The sequence below is a fragment of the Mesoplodon mirus genome (genome assembly GCF_964341445.2).
Source record: "Mesoplodon mirus genome assembly, chromosome: X".
In the NCBI taxonomy this organism is placed as follows: domain Eukaryota; kingdom Metazoa; phylum Chordata; class Mammalia; order Artiodactyla; family Ziphiidae; genus Mesoplodon; species Mesoplodon mirus.
Window position 1 is genome coordinate 8,001,832 of NC_138981.1, and position 16,701 is coordinate 8,018,532.

Genomic DNA, 16,701 nt, shown 5'->3' on the forward strand with positions numbered 1-16,701 from the left:
AGACATCACCAAGGGCAAAATCATACCCAATTGAGAACCACTGATGTACCCGCCTTTGAAATACTGGTTCTCAAACTTAACTGTGCAAAGAAACCTCTGAGGACATTGTGAAAAATACCAATCCCTGGGCCTCTTACTCCAAGGGAATCTTATCAGTAGGTCTGAGGAGGAGCCTGGGAATCTGCATTTTATTCCAGTGCCAAAGGACGCTGATTCACTTCAAGAAATACTGTACCTATTCCTGCCCTAGCTATGCCCTCAGCCCCAGGACACAGGAAACTACCCAGGGCTGCTGCCATTACATATCACTGGAGTTCAATCCCAAGGCATATCTATTTATCACCTTCAACAGAAGCTTCTCACGATTGCATTTGCCTTCAGCTGTCATCACCTCCAAGGCAAATATGAGCTGGGATTTCCTCCTGCAATCTCTGTGCCCTGTCAAAGTTTCATCCATCTTTCTTCTCCTTTGGCCCGTTCCCACCCCATCCTACAAGGTCAAAATGTCACCACTCTTTTATGGCTTCCCCAAACGCCCCAAGACAAAGTAATCCCTTCTCTCCTCTCTACAGTTTATAGACACTGAGTGATGTGCTGGTAAATGTTTCACAACCAGCTCTCAAAAAAAAAAAAAAAAGCCAAGATTTGTTGTAGCCTTTGCCCATTTCCACAATGTTAACAGTCCCTTGTTTCCCGCAGTAAGGACCCTAAACACAGAGGTGGGAAGAGCTGTGCTGAGCCAGGAGATGGTAAGCACCAGCTTGAGCAAACCGTGATACATCTCTGCTGTTTCACGTCTAAGTTGTACCGTAACCTTCTATTCTTCAATTTGTCTCTCTTAGCAAACTATAAAACTCTCGACAGCAAGAATGGCATCCTATTCATCTTTGTAACCCAGCCAACTTCATCGTACCTACGCGCCCACAGCACAGGAGGAAGTCAACAAACGTGTGGAAAGAGAACGAAAGGCTTCTCTGAGAAAGGGACACGAATGTGACTGCGGCCAATGCCATGTTATGGAAGGGAAAAGAATCTCTTGGGAAATTAAACTATTAAAGTTACATTTTTACCATAATTTAATATCTATTCTGTACTTATGACAACAATAAGCATAATGCCATCTTTATCCTAACACTCCCACATCCAAGGTCAGAGTGCAAGAGAAGAGACCAGCCTCCTAAAACAGAACCTTACCTTTACCTTCATGGACGTATTTGTGAGACAGTCTATTTTCTACGTTTTCATAGGAAGGCATCACACACTTCTGAATCTACATAATCTTATCAGCTATAGATGACAAGATCTCTAGGAGGAATCTTATCAGCTATAGATGACAAGATCTCTAGGAGGAATACATATATGATCATCTCTGGGAGGTGCATGAAAGGGCAGTTCCCCTGGTAAGAGATACAGTGATGGATTGACGGTTCTCTCTCCCATCTTCTCATTATGCATAAGGGCAGGAATGCCTACGGTGGGGTTGTTAACAAACACTACTTATGAGTACCTACTCATATCTACTACATATGAGTATGAGCGAAGCATTTTGCCAGGCACTTTACAAATATGCACCATTTCATCTGCACCAAAATACCAAAACATAGACGTCACCACTATCAGGCTAAGAATGAACACACAGGATCGTTGAGGCAAAGAACCCAAGGTCTGATAGTTATCAATTGCTGTACTAGGAATTAAACTTACGTGTTTGGGATGAGAATTACTCTGCTTTTTGTTATAAAATATGCTGCCTCCAGAAATGATTCCTAAAACTCTTAAGAAGGGGCTTCCCTGGTGGCACAGTGGTTAAGAATCCACCTGCCAATGCAGGTGACATGGGTTGGAGCCCTGGTCTGGGAAGACCCCACATGCCATGGAGCAACTAAGCCCATGCACCACAACTACTAAGCCTGTGCTCTAGAGCCCATGAGCCACAACTACTGAAGCCTGTGTGCCTAGAGCCCATGCTCCACAAAAAGACAAGCCACTGCAACAAGAAGCCTGCACACAACAACAAAAGAGTAGCCCCCGCTCGCCGCAACTAGAGAAAGCCCATGCACAGCAACGAAGACCCAACACAGCCAAAAATAAATAAATAAATAAATAAATAATTTTTTAAAACTCTTAAGAAAAGGGAACAATGTAAATAAATGAAGTCTACTTTTTCATTTACAAATAACCATAGTTTTTCAACATTTCTAATTCAATAAATGGCCCTTTAGGGGTTGTCCATTAAGTGAGGATTAGATCCACTTATTGGAAACAGCGTAAGCAAGTAAACTGAAGCAAGTAAAGAAACGTGCTTCACCAAAGGTTCGGATGTTCTGTTCCCTGGTCTGTGATTAACAGCATTTGCAAATGTCAGCTGAAGGGATGTGGTAGTCTTGGCAAATCTTTCTTAAGACAGCAGCTGAGGTGATGATCCTGTGTAGTTAAGTGCAGGTTTGGTTATAAACAGACCTCCACAGCAAACGTAACATGGGTTCCTGGGCCAGTGGTCTTGGACAGGCCCTACTGGACATGGATGGACACTGGGATGACACCTGAGAGGACAATTAGCAGTACCTGTACTACCTCTTTCGGTGTTCTGTTAGGTCAAAGCATATGGGATTATGTGTATATAAAAAATGGTTGACTATTAGTAACTTCCTATAGTTTACTGAAATATGTATCAGGACACATCATCAAAAGTCAATGAAGGGCTTCCCTGGTGGCGCAGTGGTTGAGAGTCCGCCTGCCGATGCAGGGGACACGGGTTCGTGCCCCGGTCCGGGAAGATCCCACATGCCGCGGAGCGGCTGGGCCCGTGAGCCATGGCCGCTGAGCCTGCGCGTCCGGAGCCTGTGCTCCGCAACGGGAGAGGCCACAACAGTGAGAGGCCCGCATACCACAAAAAAAAAAAAAAAAAAAGTCAATGAAAACCAAGCTGAAGTTGCCTACTCAGCCACCTGGAAAATGCCTGCTGCAAGGGCACAGTCTTGAGGGGCAATGAAAAGACATTTTATTCTCCCTCAGAAGTTCCAGAAATCCAGGTGTTTTATGCTTATGGCAGCCATGGAAAATTTGAGGTGATTAGTGTAGGTGATTTAAGTGGACAAGGACATGAGTCCCTACTTAGGAAAAACAAAAAGAAAAGAAAGAAAATCCCACCTATAGTTCTTATAGGATGTCATAAAAAAAGAAACAAGTTTCTACTCACTGAGTACAAGTACTCATTCAGTGAGTTTCTTTCAGTTGGTTAACCAAAGCAATGTGGCATACTACAAGCATGGGTTGCAAGTACGATTTGGAGTCCATTTTTGATGTTAATGTGGCCACAAAACTGGCTGATAGATGTCACGTAAACCAAATGACATCTCTAAGCCCAAGGTTTTTCAGGGGACAGTTGGGCAAATTAGGGACTGAATATTCACGTCCCTCCCCAGATTCATATGTTGAAATCCTAACCCCCAATATGATGGTGTTAGAAGGTGGTATCTTTGGGAGGTGATCAGGTCATGAGGGTGGAGCCCCCATGCATGGGATTAGTACCCTTGTAAAAGAGACCCCAGAGAGCCGTCTTGCCCCTTCTGCTACCTAAGGACACAGAAAGAGGATGGCCGTCTGCGGCAGGAAGTAGGCTTTCACCACACCCAGAAACTGTCAGAACCTTGATCTTGGAACCCCTGGCCTCTAGAACTGTGAGAAATATATTTCTGTTGTTTATAAGCCACCCAGTCTATGGTACTTTGTTACAGCAGCTCAAATGGACTAAGACAAATGAAATCATATATGGGGAAGTCTTTTGCAACTATTGCTTACTGTATGAATTTGGATGACAGACTCTGGAAAGAAGGGAAGAAATGTGTGGATACAGAAACAGAACAAATAGACAGACCATGAGGAAACTTTAAGGATAATATATCCTAAAGGGCAGACTTTCAGACAGGATAGGGCTGACTAGTCATCAGGGCTCAATTTTAAATAAATTGAGCTTGACATTTCATCACGTGAAAATTAAGGAGTTAAAACAATCATGTTACCTTAAATTTTAACTATAACTTACCATTTAATAATTCTATGCTTTTAGAGGTGAAATATTTTGACATTGTTTAGTTTTTGTTGATTAACTATGGCAATCCTTCGTTATTTTCCTCTTAACGATCTGATAAAGGTTTATGCATGAATTTAGCAATGGCTTTTGTGTAATTTCCCTACTGTCAAAAATTCTCTACACTCCCAATTGAACCTTCTGCTTCATGTCAACTTAATAATATCTTACTTCTCAAGAGTAATTCTTCAATTTCTGAATCATCTACTTTTTTTTACTATCATCTTACATTTAAATTTATAAGAGAAAAATTATTATAATAATTTATCTTTTACTTGTCTTATTAACCACTTTTCTAGATTCTGAGGTCATTGAGGCCTTTATCAGTCTGGGTTCTTTAGAGAATCAAAACCAATGGCATATTTAACATATCTATTGAAATGTATTACAAGGACTTGACTTATGTGATTATGAGTACTGGTACGCCTGACATCCATGGGGCAGGTGGATAGGAGCTCATTCTATAGTTATCAGGCAAAATTTCTTCTTCCTCAGGGAAACCTCAGTTTTGCTCTTCAGCTGAATGGACAAACCCACCAACACTATCAAAGATAATCTCCTTTACTTAAAGTCAACCGACTATAGATGTTAACCACATCTACAGAACACCTTCACAGCAACACCTAGATTGGAGTTTGATTGAATAACTGTACTATAGCCTAGCCAAGGGACTGTTGTATGTCCCTTCTAACAAGTAGCACAGACGATATGATCAATCAGTCAATAAAAAAGTTCAGTGAATTGTTGTGAATAATAGTAATAATAATAATTTAAAAACCTCCACTAGTAGAAGTTTCTCTTCTTTCTAAATAATGAAACTTTGCTAATAGATTTATTATACACTTATCAACTGCAACACTAGAAGGTAGGAGCTATAAAGTTTTGAGATAAAATATGATCTTGGGCTTCCCTGGTGGCACATTGGTTGAGAATCCGCCTGCCGATGCAGGGGACAGGGGTTCGTGCCCCGGTCCGGGAAGATCCCACGTGCCGCGGAGCAGCTGGGCCTGCCGATGCAGGGGACACGGGTTCGAGCCCTGGTCTGGGAAGATCCCACATGCTGCGGGGCAACTTAGCCCGTGCACCACAACTACTGAGCCTGTGCTCTAGAGCCTGTGAGCCACAACTACTGAGCCTGTGTGCTGCAACTACTGAAGCCCACATGCCTAGAGCCCGTTTTCCGCAACAAGAGAAGCCACAGCAATGAGAAGCCCGTGCACCACAACAAAGAGTAGCCCCCACTCGCCTCAACTAGAGAAAGCCTGCGTGCAGCAACGAAGACCCAACGCAGACAAAAATAAATAAAATAAATTAAAAAAAATTAAACTAATTAAAAAGAAACAAAAAGATATTCGCTGGTTATTAACTCAATTTCCTGTCCTCAAATTCACTTCCTGTAAACTAGCAATATTTTATGATTATCTAGCCCACAGTAGACCAAAGAGTCAGAGTGACGCTTTAGAGAAGTTACACGCCTGATGGCCCATTCTGAACCCGAAGTGCAATGTCACCGCCTCATGCACATATGATCTGACTGGCATTTCTTCTCTCTCCCACCACAGATTTAACATACTCAGAGTTTATGACTGATTTGCCATGTGTAGTGAGGAACACATATATGAGTCCTGATCCAAACTGTTTTCAACAAACCTTCTTCTAGATCTCCAGGAATGAAGATTCTACAAACCAGATGTCTTAATAATTCATTAGACTAATCAAAACCCCCATTTTCTTCTTACTTCGAATTGGCATCATTCTTGATTTAAATCCTTTTGGGGGGGGCTTAAGTATAGCTAGGAATAGCTGGTTACTGTTCTTCATATTATTACCATTTTACTCTTTATCATTATTCTTTTATCGCTCTGACTTTTCTTATATATGAAAATGATTTCTTACTTTTATCATATATGAAGAGGATTAGTCTCTCAAACCTTTAACATTTTAATGCCCGAAGCTGATTTTTAAATTAGACATAAAGATTAAAAAGAAGTAACTTTTGTGAATCAGAGCTCAGTTTGCATATGTTAGAAACAAGCTAATCAGGCTGGTTCATTGATAATTACATGGACAGAAGGTGAACAGAAATTTTAATCAAAAGAAGCTCCGAACAGGACTTGAGCTCCTTGCTTGTAAAAAGACAATACTTTATCCCTTAGATTGGCACTTCTCAGATGCACAGAATGATCGCTGAAATTGCTGTATTTTTTGCTGATTGATGAAAACCCTCTCCCACTTCACATGTAATATCAATACTTGCTTTAAGATGGCTTTAAGATGGTAAAGATAAAAACTACTTAAGGATCATGGTTTACATGTCTCTTTCCTTTGGTAGACACAGATCAGGGGTATGTTTTACTATTTTTTTTAAGAGCCAAGGAAATAATATTTGCCCTTATTTCCTTATGACTAGACAGCTCATCATGAGCTTTTCCTCTGCTGGAAACCACTATGAAAAGTCACACGTACTGAGGTAGGCTTTCCTATACTAGTCCCCTGATGCAAGCTAAACGTATAGAGTTGTGGCAAGGAAACAAAAGCAGACGGTGAACACTAGTGCCTTAGCTTTCTCCATATTTATTAAAGAGTCCTAAATGTCTGAGAAACTGCATTCAAACGAGGCTTCATTGTACTTCTCCTTTAACTTACTAATTTACAAAAGGAAGGACTTATATTGCCTATTTTATAAAGTGTCGCTATTTGAAATCATCTTAATGGGAGTGATTCAAATAACATCATACAATGAACAAGATAACTATACTCTTATTCGTAGCATTATCTATGTTGTATCAAAAAGACCTACTGAGGGGCTTCCCTGGTGGAGCCGTGGTGAAGAATCTCCTTGCCGATGCAGGGGACACAGGTTCGAGCCCTGGTCCGGGAAGATCCCACATGCCATGGAGCCACTAAGCCCATGTGCCACAACTCCTGAGCCTGTGCTCTACAGCCCGTGAGCCACAACTACTGAGCCTGTGCACCACAACTACTGAAGTCCACGCACCTAGAGCCCGTGCCTCGCAACAAGAGAAGCCACCGCAATGAGAGGCCTGCGCACGGCAACCAAGAGTGGCCCCAGCTCGCCACAACTAGAGAAAGCCCGTGCGCAGCAACGAAGACCCAACGCAGCCAAAAATAAATAAAATAAAAATAATTTAAAAAAAAGAGAAAGACCTCCTGATATTTCTCCTAAACTATATCTATGTGGGGAAAAGATCATCCCGTTACGGTCATCTTTAGAAACCAACCAATTGGTGATACTTACCTTCGACTGGGCAAACTAATCTAACCCAACTAAAGGAGCTTAAAACAAGCTGATACACCACACAGTAAGAGGTCTTAGTTAAACCTTAAATTAAAAAGTGGATACCTGCACTAGAGAGACATGCTATTTCATCCAATAAAACCCACCAGGAGGTATTTATGCTGAGTAAAAAGGGAGGAAACGAAAGGATCCCGTATCTATCATGGACCAGTGGTGCATCAGGTCCTCTTGAGGATGCAGCCCGTTTATGGTTTGTATATGGGAAATCGGAACACAGCTCTCTGACGCCCAAACCAATGCTCCTGCCAGCACGATGCTGCCACCTAGTCCAGATCCACCTCCCAAAGCTTCACACTGCGCCTTCGAGATAAGCTACGAGTTTACCATCACATTTGAAAACAAACTGAAGCATTTTCATGACTTTTTTTTTTTTTTTTACGGTACGCGCGCCTCTCACTGTTGTGGCCTCTCCCGCTGCGGAGCACAGGCTCCGGACGCGCAGGCTCAGCGGCCATGGCTCACGGGCCCAGCTGCTCCGTGGCATGTGGGATCCTCCCGGACCGGGGCACGAACCCGTGTCCCCTGCATTGGCAGGCGCACTCTCAACCACTGCGCCACCAGGGAAGCCCCACTTTCATGATTTGTATCTACCTTGAATGGTTCTCTAAATTTAGACTGTGTTCACCTGATCATTTGTAGTTAGGTGTTAAAAAAATATACACGTCTATTGATAGGAGATTCCTCATTGAAAAAAATGTCGCTGTTTGCACCATGAAGGGTAGGATGTGGATTTTAGGGCTATTTCTTTAGGACTGTGAATGAGGTTTCCCTTCTCCATTCAAAATTCCCCAATGGATTTCCCGATGGAATACATTCCTGTGATTCATTTCCCCAGTTAGGAATGCAGTCCATGAAGTGTTTTTTTTTTTTTTTTCACCTCACTCAAAGCTAATTTGTACATTAATGCTTTAACCATTGATTTCATTAGCAACACATAGTATCTGTAGATCTCTGTGAATTGATTTTCGTCACTCTCAGGGCATCCAAAGATCTCAAGTGTAAAGACAAGCGCCTCCTATAAGAAAAAGATAAAGCAGAAACTAACACACCACTGTAAAGCAATTATACTCCAATAAAGATGTTAAAAAAAAAAAAAAGAAAAAGAGGCTGAGGGCTTGTACGCATTAACCTTGTGCTAACAAAACATGCACTGGTACGCCTTCCTTATGCTCGAACGGCCAATCACTCATCCAACAAGCATTTACTGAGTGCCTACTATGTGCCAGGCGGTGTTCCAGGCGGTGGAGGGGCAGGCAGACAGGTGCAGACAGGCTGAAGGCTGCCCTCATGAGCGTGCCTGTCAGTGAAGGGAGACAGAGGTCAGTCAACAAATAAATGTAAAGTGGGTCTGACGGTGAAAGAGGTAAAAGGGCAGGGAGTACTGGTGGGGTTGGGAAGTTGATATTTCATAGGGTGATATTTGAGCCAAGTTCTAAGGAAGGAAAAAAACCCTTTTCATGAAGATGGCGCCGAAGGCGAAGAAGGAAGTCCCTGCCCCTCCCAAAGCCGAAGCCAAAGCAAAGGCTCTGAAGGCCAAGAAAGCGGTGTTGAAAGGCATACACAGCCACAAAAAAAAGAAGATCCAGACGTCACCCACCTTCCAACAGCCCAAAACACTGCGGCTCAGGAGGCAGCCCACATATCCTCGGAAGAGCGCCCCTAGGAGAAACAAGCTTGACCACTGTGCCATCATCACGTTCCCCTCACCACCGAGTTAGCCATGAAGAAAATAGAAGACAGCAACACACTGGTGTTCATTGTGGATGTCAAGGCCAACAAGCACCAAATTCAACAGGCTGTGAAGAAGCTCTATGACACTGACGTGGCTAAGGTCAACACCCTGATCAGGCCTGATGGAGAGAAGAAGGCATATGTTCGAGTGGCTCCTGACTGATGCTTTGGATGTTGCCAACAAAATTGGGATCATCTACACTGAGTCCAGCTGGCTAATTCTAAATATAAAAGTTTTCACTATAAAACAAAAAGTTCTAAGGAAGTGAGAGGAAGCAAGACTTTCAGCCTTGACGATGGACGGGGAAGAGTCATCCAGGCAGAGGGAACAGCAACTGCTGAAGCTCTGAGGTCAGGGCAGAGTCAAGGCAACGAGCCTATGGTGGATGCAGTGAGTGAGGGTGACAGCAATGGGAGCTGGGGGTCTCAGGAATGTGTCTGAGTGTGTGTGTGTGTGTGTGTGTGTGTGTGTGTGTGTTTTGGGGGGCAGTGTCTGTAGGTCATGTCGGGTCTAGCAGATCACGGGAAGAGCTTTGGGTTCCCCGTGGAGCAAGACGGGGAGGCGTGGAGGATTTGGAGCCGAGGGGTGACTTTTTAGAGTTCAGTGTGACTGCTGGGAGGACAGCAGCCTGTTAGACAGAAGGAAGGTCGCTGAGGAGGCTCTTGTGGTCACCCAGGTAAGCGATGGTGGTGGAAGGTGTAACAGTGGAGGTGGGGAGACCTGGCTAGACTCTGGATGGTGATTGTGAAGATAGAGCCAGTGTGATCTGCACACAGAGGAATGTATCAGATAAACAGAGGAGACTAGGATGACTTCCAAGTTCTTCGCTGGAACTGCTGGAAGAATGAAGTCCCCACTGACTGAGATGGGAACGCCGTCAGGGGAGCTGTTGGAAGGAGAGGCCACCTCCCTGCCTCCGTCTCCTGTGGGAGGGGGAGTCCGGAGGCCGTGGAAGATGGTCCAGAAAGAAAGCAGGTCCAGGCATATATGAACCGAGCCAAAATGTTTATGCTACACATGGAAAAAACCACTGCCCATAAGTACTTGGTTTATTAATCCCATTCAACACAGTATAGTACACTGGCTACGTGCACTGATTCTGAAAACGGCCTCAGTCCAAATATCAACTCTGACACTTAGTGACTGTGAATATGGCCCATTGCTTATTCTCCCTCAAAGTTATGGTGATTTGAATGAGGCGATTTGTTTACAGTTAATGTTATTTAACTTTTACGGAGTGCTTACTAGATGCCAAGTGCTTGTGAACACGCTGAATTCTCCTTTGCCCCGAGGAGAACAGGCACTCGTATCACTATCCCCACTTTGTGAGAGAAAACTGAGGCACAGACGCAAAGTGTCTCCCCAAGGTCCCAAAGCTAAGAGGCCACAGATCCTGGTTTATGTCCTCAGGCTGACTAGCCCCTGAAACCTACTCTAAATCACAGAACTATGAGAATGCAGCACACACTAATCGCCCACAAATCGTGGCTTGTATTACGATGAGGTGACTACCGAAACAATGAAAACACCCAATGGTCAGTTTGTACGACTCCACTTGTAATCATCATGTGGCTCGGTTTCTACCAGGCCTCACTGACTCCAGCTGTATTTTGGGTACACAGCCTGTGTTCTTCTGTCCATGGAATGCACAGATATGCTGAAGGCTTTGCTGAGAGAATCAGAACAAAGCATTCATCATTTGAAAGTTCCCTTTAAAACCCTCCTACACTGTTGGTGGGAATGTAAACTGGTGCAGCCACTATGGAAAACAATATGGAGTTTCCTCAAAAACCTAAAAAGAGAGCTACCATATGATCCAGCAATCCCACCCCTGGTCATATATCCAGAAAAGACAAAAACTGTAATTCAAAAAGATACATGCACCCCAGTGTTCACAGCAGCTCTATTTACAATAGCCAGGACATGGAAGCAACCTAAGTGTCCACCAACAGATGAATGGATAAAGAAGATGTGGTACATGTATACAATGGAATACTACTCAGCCATAAAAAAGAATGAAACAATCCCATCTGAAGCAATATGGATGGACCTAGAGATTATCATCCTAAGTGATGTAAGGCAGACAGAGAAAAACAAATATGATATTACTTATATGTGGAATCTAAAAAATAATACAAATGAACCCATATACAAAACAGAAACAGACTCACAGACATAGAAAATGAACTTATGGTTACCTAAGGGGAAAGGGAGGGGAGGGATAAATTAGGAGTATGGGATTAACAGATACACAGTACTATATATAAACTAGATAAGCAACAAGGATTTAGTGTATAACACAGGGAACAGTATTCAATATCTTGTAATAACCTATAATGGAAAATAATCTGCAAAAATATAGATATCTGAATTACTTTGCTGTATACCTGAAACTAACACAACGTTGTAAAGCAACTATACTTCAATTTTTAAAAAGTTCCCTTTAAAAACACCCAAGGCACAGGAGTCCTTAAGAGTCAGAAAACCCATCACAAGTGTGCAAATGTTGGTTTCTCACTGTCATTAATGACATTCAAGACTGTAACTTACTTGTGTGCTCCAGATATGGACAAGGAAACACTCGCTCAGATACACTGGCAAGTAGCTCCAGGGTAGGCAATGACCTTCAGACGCTCTCAGAGTTTTGTCCTCTCTCCGAATCTTGGAGGTCTGGCTTCAGCCCCAAAGTGCTTGCAGATGGGCCTGTCCTGCACCTCTGCACCTTATTTCTTCCAATTATAGTTTCTAAAACCAGTTTTCATTTTATTGAGGGCATGTTTCCAGATGTGTTTTTAAATTAATCAGTGCTACTAATAAAAGACAACATGACCCCTGAAGCTGCTGGCAAACATATTCCATCGCCAAATGTACTATTTTAAGGCTCATGTGTCTTAAAAAGCCTAAATGGACTATGCCATACCTATTTTTTCTTGTTGCGTATCTCGGGCAAGTCAAACTCTCTGAGCTTCAGTGTCCTTACTTGTACAACGAAAGCATGAGTTGTCTTGTCTGCCCACTGAAATCACCTGGAGGAGATTTAAAAGATACTGGTACTTGTCTTTCTCTTTCTGACTTACTTCAATTAGTATGATAATCTCTATTGGCATCCATGTTGCTGCAAATGGCATTATTTCATTCTTTTTTATGGCTGAGTAGTATTCCATTGTATATATGTGTACCACCTCTTCTTCATCCACTCATCTGTCGATGGACACTTAGGTTGCTTCCATGTCCTGGCTATTGTAAATAGTGCTGCTATGAACATACAAGTACCATATGATAACACTTATATGTAGAATCTAAAATACAACACAAATGAACCTATCTAAGAAACAGAAACAGAATCAGGGACATAGAGAACAGACTGGTGGTTGCCAAGGGGGAGGGGGGTGGAGGAGGGACGGAGTGGGAGGTTGGGATTAGCAGATGTAAGCTTTTATATAGAGAATGGGTAAACAACAAGGTCCTACTGTATAGCACAAGAACTATATTCAGTATCCTATGATAAACCATAATGGAATGGAAAAGAATATAAAAAAAAGAATGTATATATATGCATATATATGTTTAACTGAATCACTTTGCTGTACAGCAGTAATTAACACAACATTGTAAATCAACTATACTTCAAAAACAAAAAAAAAAGATATTGGTGACTGGGTCCTACCCCCAGAGACTCTGATTTAATGGATCTGGGCTGGGCTCGGGTGGAGAGGTTGTTAAAGAGCTCCCCTAGGGAACTAGAATGAGCAGTGGGGAACCAGAGGTCTAGATCAGTGGTTCTCAAATTCAAACAGGCATCAGAATCCCCTCGAGGGATTGTTAAAACACAATCACAGGGCCCCGCCTCAGACTTTTTGATTCAGCAAGTCTGGGGTGCGGCCTGGAAATGTGCATTTCTGCCTAGTTCCCAGGTGGGGCCGATGGTGCTGCTTTGGGAACCACTTCTCTAGATCAGCCCCCTTCTCCAAACTCCCGCCCTCAGGCCAAACCCTACCCACCACCTGTTGTTGGATGGTCTACCAGCTGAGGATGGTTTTTAACATTTTCAAATGGTTGAAAAGAAAATCAAAAGAATTCTGTTTCCTGTCATGTGAAAAGTATATGAAATCCATATTCAGGGTCCATATATAAAGTTTTATTGGAAGGCAGCCACAAATCATTAAACCAAGCTTGGGGTCTTGCGTGACTGCACTGCTACGTACAAAGTCAGCCCTGAATGACACTGGCTACTGCAAGCTCCAAGCCTGATGTGTTTACTGCCTGAGGCAGATCACAATATGCCACCCCCAAATATACCACTTTGGCATCAGGATTATTTTGGGCTGAAGGCAACTGAGAACCAAGAGATGTAGGCAGAGTTCTCCGCCCTCCTCTTACCTGTCTAAAATCAGGGCATAAATTTCCCTTTGAGTCAGGTCTCTCCCACCCCACCCCCTTCGCCAGGGAGAGAAGAGTGACTCTTATCATGGAAGACAGAGTGTTAACACCAACATGAGTTTGCAGAAACAGACTGCACGAAAATAGCCCTTATCTTCTAGGAGCCCCTCGATATCTCTCTCCTAGCCACTTCCTCACATTTTATTGTTCCTTGAAGCCCAAACCCTCCTTTCTTTGTGAAAAGGGTCCATAAGCCCTCGAGTCTGACTGCTTCTTTCAGTTTTATTCCTTTTCTGTGAACTCCAGTGCACGTAAATGTTAACACTGTGTGTGCCATTTATCCTGTTAATCTGGCTTTTGCTAGTTTAATTCGCAGGCCCCAGTGAATGAACCTAAGAGAGTACAGGAAAAGTTTTTCCTTCCTGACACTCCTTACCCGAGAAATGGAAAAAGGTGAAGTCTGCAGGCTCTCAGTTTGTCATCAGAGATGATCAAAAGGCCCACTCCTGACTTTTCCTCGCAGCCTATGTCACACAACGCGACCAAATAAAGGCCACTCCATCAGAGAGAACCTCTTGGAAACAGGATGACTTAGGTCAGGTCACCTCACAATAGAAAGACTGTGGACTTTTACATGATCTTGTGTCCTTTCTGGTAACAAATACCCGTGAAATGACCACCAAAGATCCAGATGCAGCAAAAGCCTCAGGCTAATACCCATCGTGTATGCTAAACAAGGCTCTTTCTAAAAAATGGTAGGCATGCTATGGCCAGGAAGAAGATGGGGTCTGCTATTTCTTCTTAAATATCTGAAACCCGAAGTTATTTCATGGCATTTTCATAAAAAAATCCCATATGTAAGAACCCTTTGGTGATAAAGAAGGCATGAAAACACATTCTACTGGAAATAAGCACATACGTTGTAAAACTTTCTTAAAAGCCTTTCTCCTCCCGAATCATGCCCCTAATTAAATTTAAACCCAAGTAAAATCATCCACAGTTAACTAATATGGTTTTATTTCTCCCTGTTTCTTTGAAAAGATGTGTATCTTTTCAGGTAACTATTCCCTTGACAAAGAGGTTGCTATGGATACATTTTTTTTTTAATTGAGTGCTGGTATTTTAAAGCCTGTGCAATTTAGTGAAGTCTACCTGGCCTGAGGGTTATACTAATTTAAGTGCCTGCTTTAATGTTCATAGTTTTATCTTAATACAGCTGCTCTGTGCCTTTGACATGTGGTGTTCAGGAGGGGCTGGAGGCGGCGTGGGAGTTCCTTAAGGAAAAACCAGTAAGACAAATATCACACGACCCACCTAACTGCAGTTGAATAAGTGGATGTTTCACTTGCCTGGAATTTGTCTGTTCTCGGCACGTTTAATAATGAGTCACGCTATGCATTTGCAAGGCGCCCAGGGCCCAGGGCCACGTGATGACTTTCTGTGCCTAAGTCCCTCGTCTTTGTTCAGACAGGCCGCTAATGCATCCCACAAAGCTGACCTAATGCTACTTCAGTGGGTCTCTTTTTCTTCAGCGGCTCAGCTTAAACGTGATATTTAGGAAGTCGATTGTCAGGCACGCAAATCGAGAGAAAAATATGCCACATTAAATCATGATGGTTTAATAAGGCTTTACTCATCGGCCAAAGGCTTCTGGTTCTCTCCTTAGTTGAGGCAAGACAAAAAGCGGAACCTGCCACAGAGAAGGAGTCTAGCACTTTCACTGGCGTTCCACCTTTGTGGAAGCATTTAGTGAAATAGGACCCAATTTGCATATTGTGGCTGTCATTATTCTACCTGAAAATATAAGCGACTAGGTATCCTACTTTAGTCATGAACTTATTAGGTGAGGATCGCTACCATTATGATTCAACTTGAGGGGAAACAGCAAACATTTCTATGAATATAATGGCACCAAACATTCAGGAACACTTCCTGGTACCTCAAGAATTTCTTTTCAGAGCAAAAGAAATCTTGAAACTTTCATCTGTTACTAAAAATAGAAATTAATAAAATACATATTCATTTTCCTTCAAGTTCAATTGGTTTTCTTCTGTAGTCTATAGAAAAGGAAGCACATGTAAGAAGACATATACTTAAATGACACCCTTTTCAATCAGACATGGAATCGTGCCAAAAAAAAAGTCTAGAATTAAAGAATTGCAGTGTTGAAATTCTCCAGATCATCTATACAGTGATGACTTTGCCTGCCACAGAACTATTAATTTGGTATTTGTCAGGGCTGTAAAACTTTACATCTTTATGTAGTAACTTACTCTCATGGAAGTATACTAATTAGGGTGACATGCAACAATAACATACAACCAGTTGCTTTCCATGGGCTGATGGGTGCCTACCACAATCGTGCCTTTGCTTAAGAAGACTGAAAGCAATTTCACATGAAGAAACTGGTTTCATTCTTCAATTAACAATTGAAATCAGTGCTTAGTTGTCCAAGATTAAATACAAAATACATTACAGGCACCGAAAGCATTTTTAATCCTTTGTCCTTAACTACAGATACTCCTTTGTTTAACTTTTGGTTTGTTTTGTTAGATAAAGAAAAAGACTTAAAGGAGAAAGACAGAGATTTAAAAAATAAAACAGAGGGAACAGCATGAAAGCAACTATACAATGTTGGTAAAACGTGGGAGAATAGAAACCATGTGGAAGTATGTATTGTGGAATAAAGTTTAAAAAAAAAACTTCAGAAATCTTCTTTGAAAAGACAGTAACAGAGGAAAACACTGATGAAAAATTAGCAAGTGCCTGTAGGAAAGCCTTGCCCAGTTCTTTTTTACTTAAAAGAAAGAGATCAAGATGAAGAGTTTAAAAATAGAGAGAAAAGCAAAACAGTAGAGTTTTTGTCTTCCTCAGTTCCTCCTCTTTACTGTCATTAATCAACTACGCCAGCAGCTGACCACCAGGGAACTGCTCTGAGTGAGGACAATTCAAAGCAATGGAAGCCAAATCTGTCCTTACAGGTGGCCCCATTGGGATTTGGACCCAGAGTGAAATGAGGATAATGATCTCAGAGCAGCCTCTGGTGGCTGAATGTCAAAAGCTCAAGAAGTCAGAGGCCACCTTACTGGTGTTCTTGAGATTTTGTGCAAATGGAAGCTGCTAACTAAACAACTTCAAGGCAGTAACCCAGAATTGACTTGGTGGAAATTGAAATTAATT

The 16,701-nt window shown here is 42.4% G+C and overlaps 1 pseudogene across 1 annotated transcript; it reads left to right on the plus strand.

Moving 5' to 3' along the window:
- Positions 1-8,861: 8,861 nt before the first annotated feature.
- Positions 8,862-9,303, plus strand: LOC309796380 (large ribosomal subunit protein uL23-like; annotated as a pseudogene). The gene has a single exon. The product of its transcript is annotated as a large ribosomal subunit protein uL23-like (transcript).
- The last annotated feature ends 7,398 nt before the right edge of the window (positions 9,304-16,701 follow it).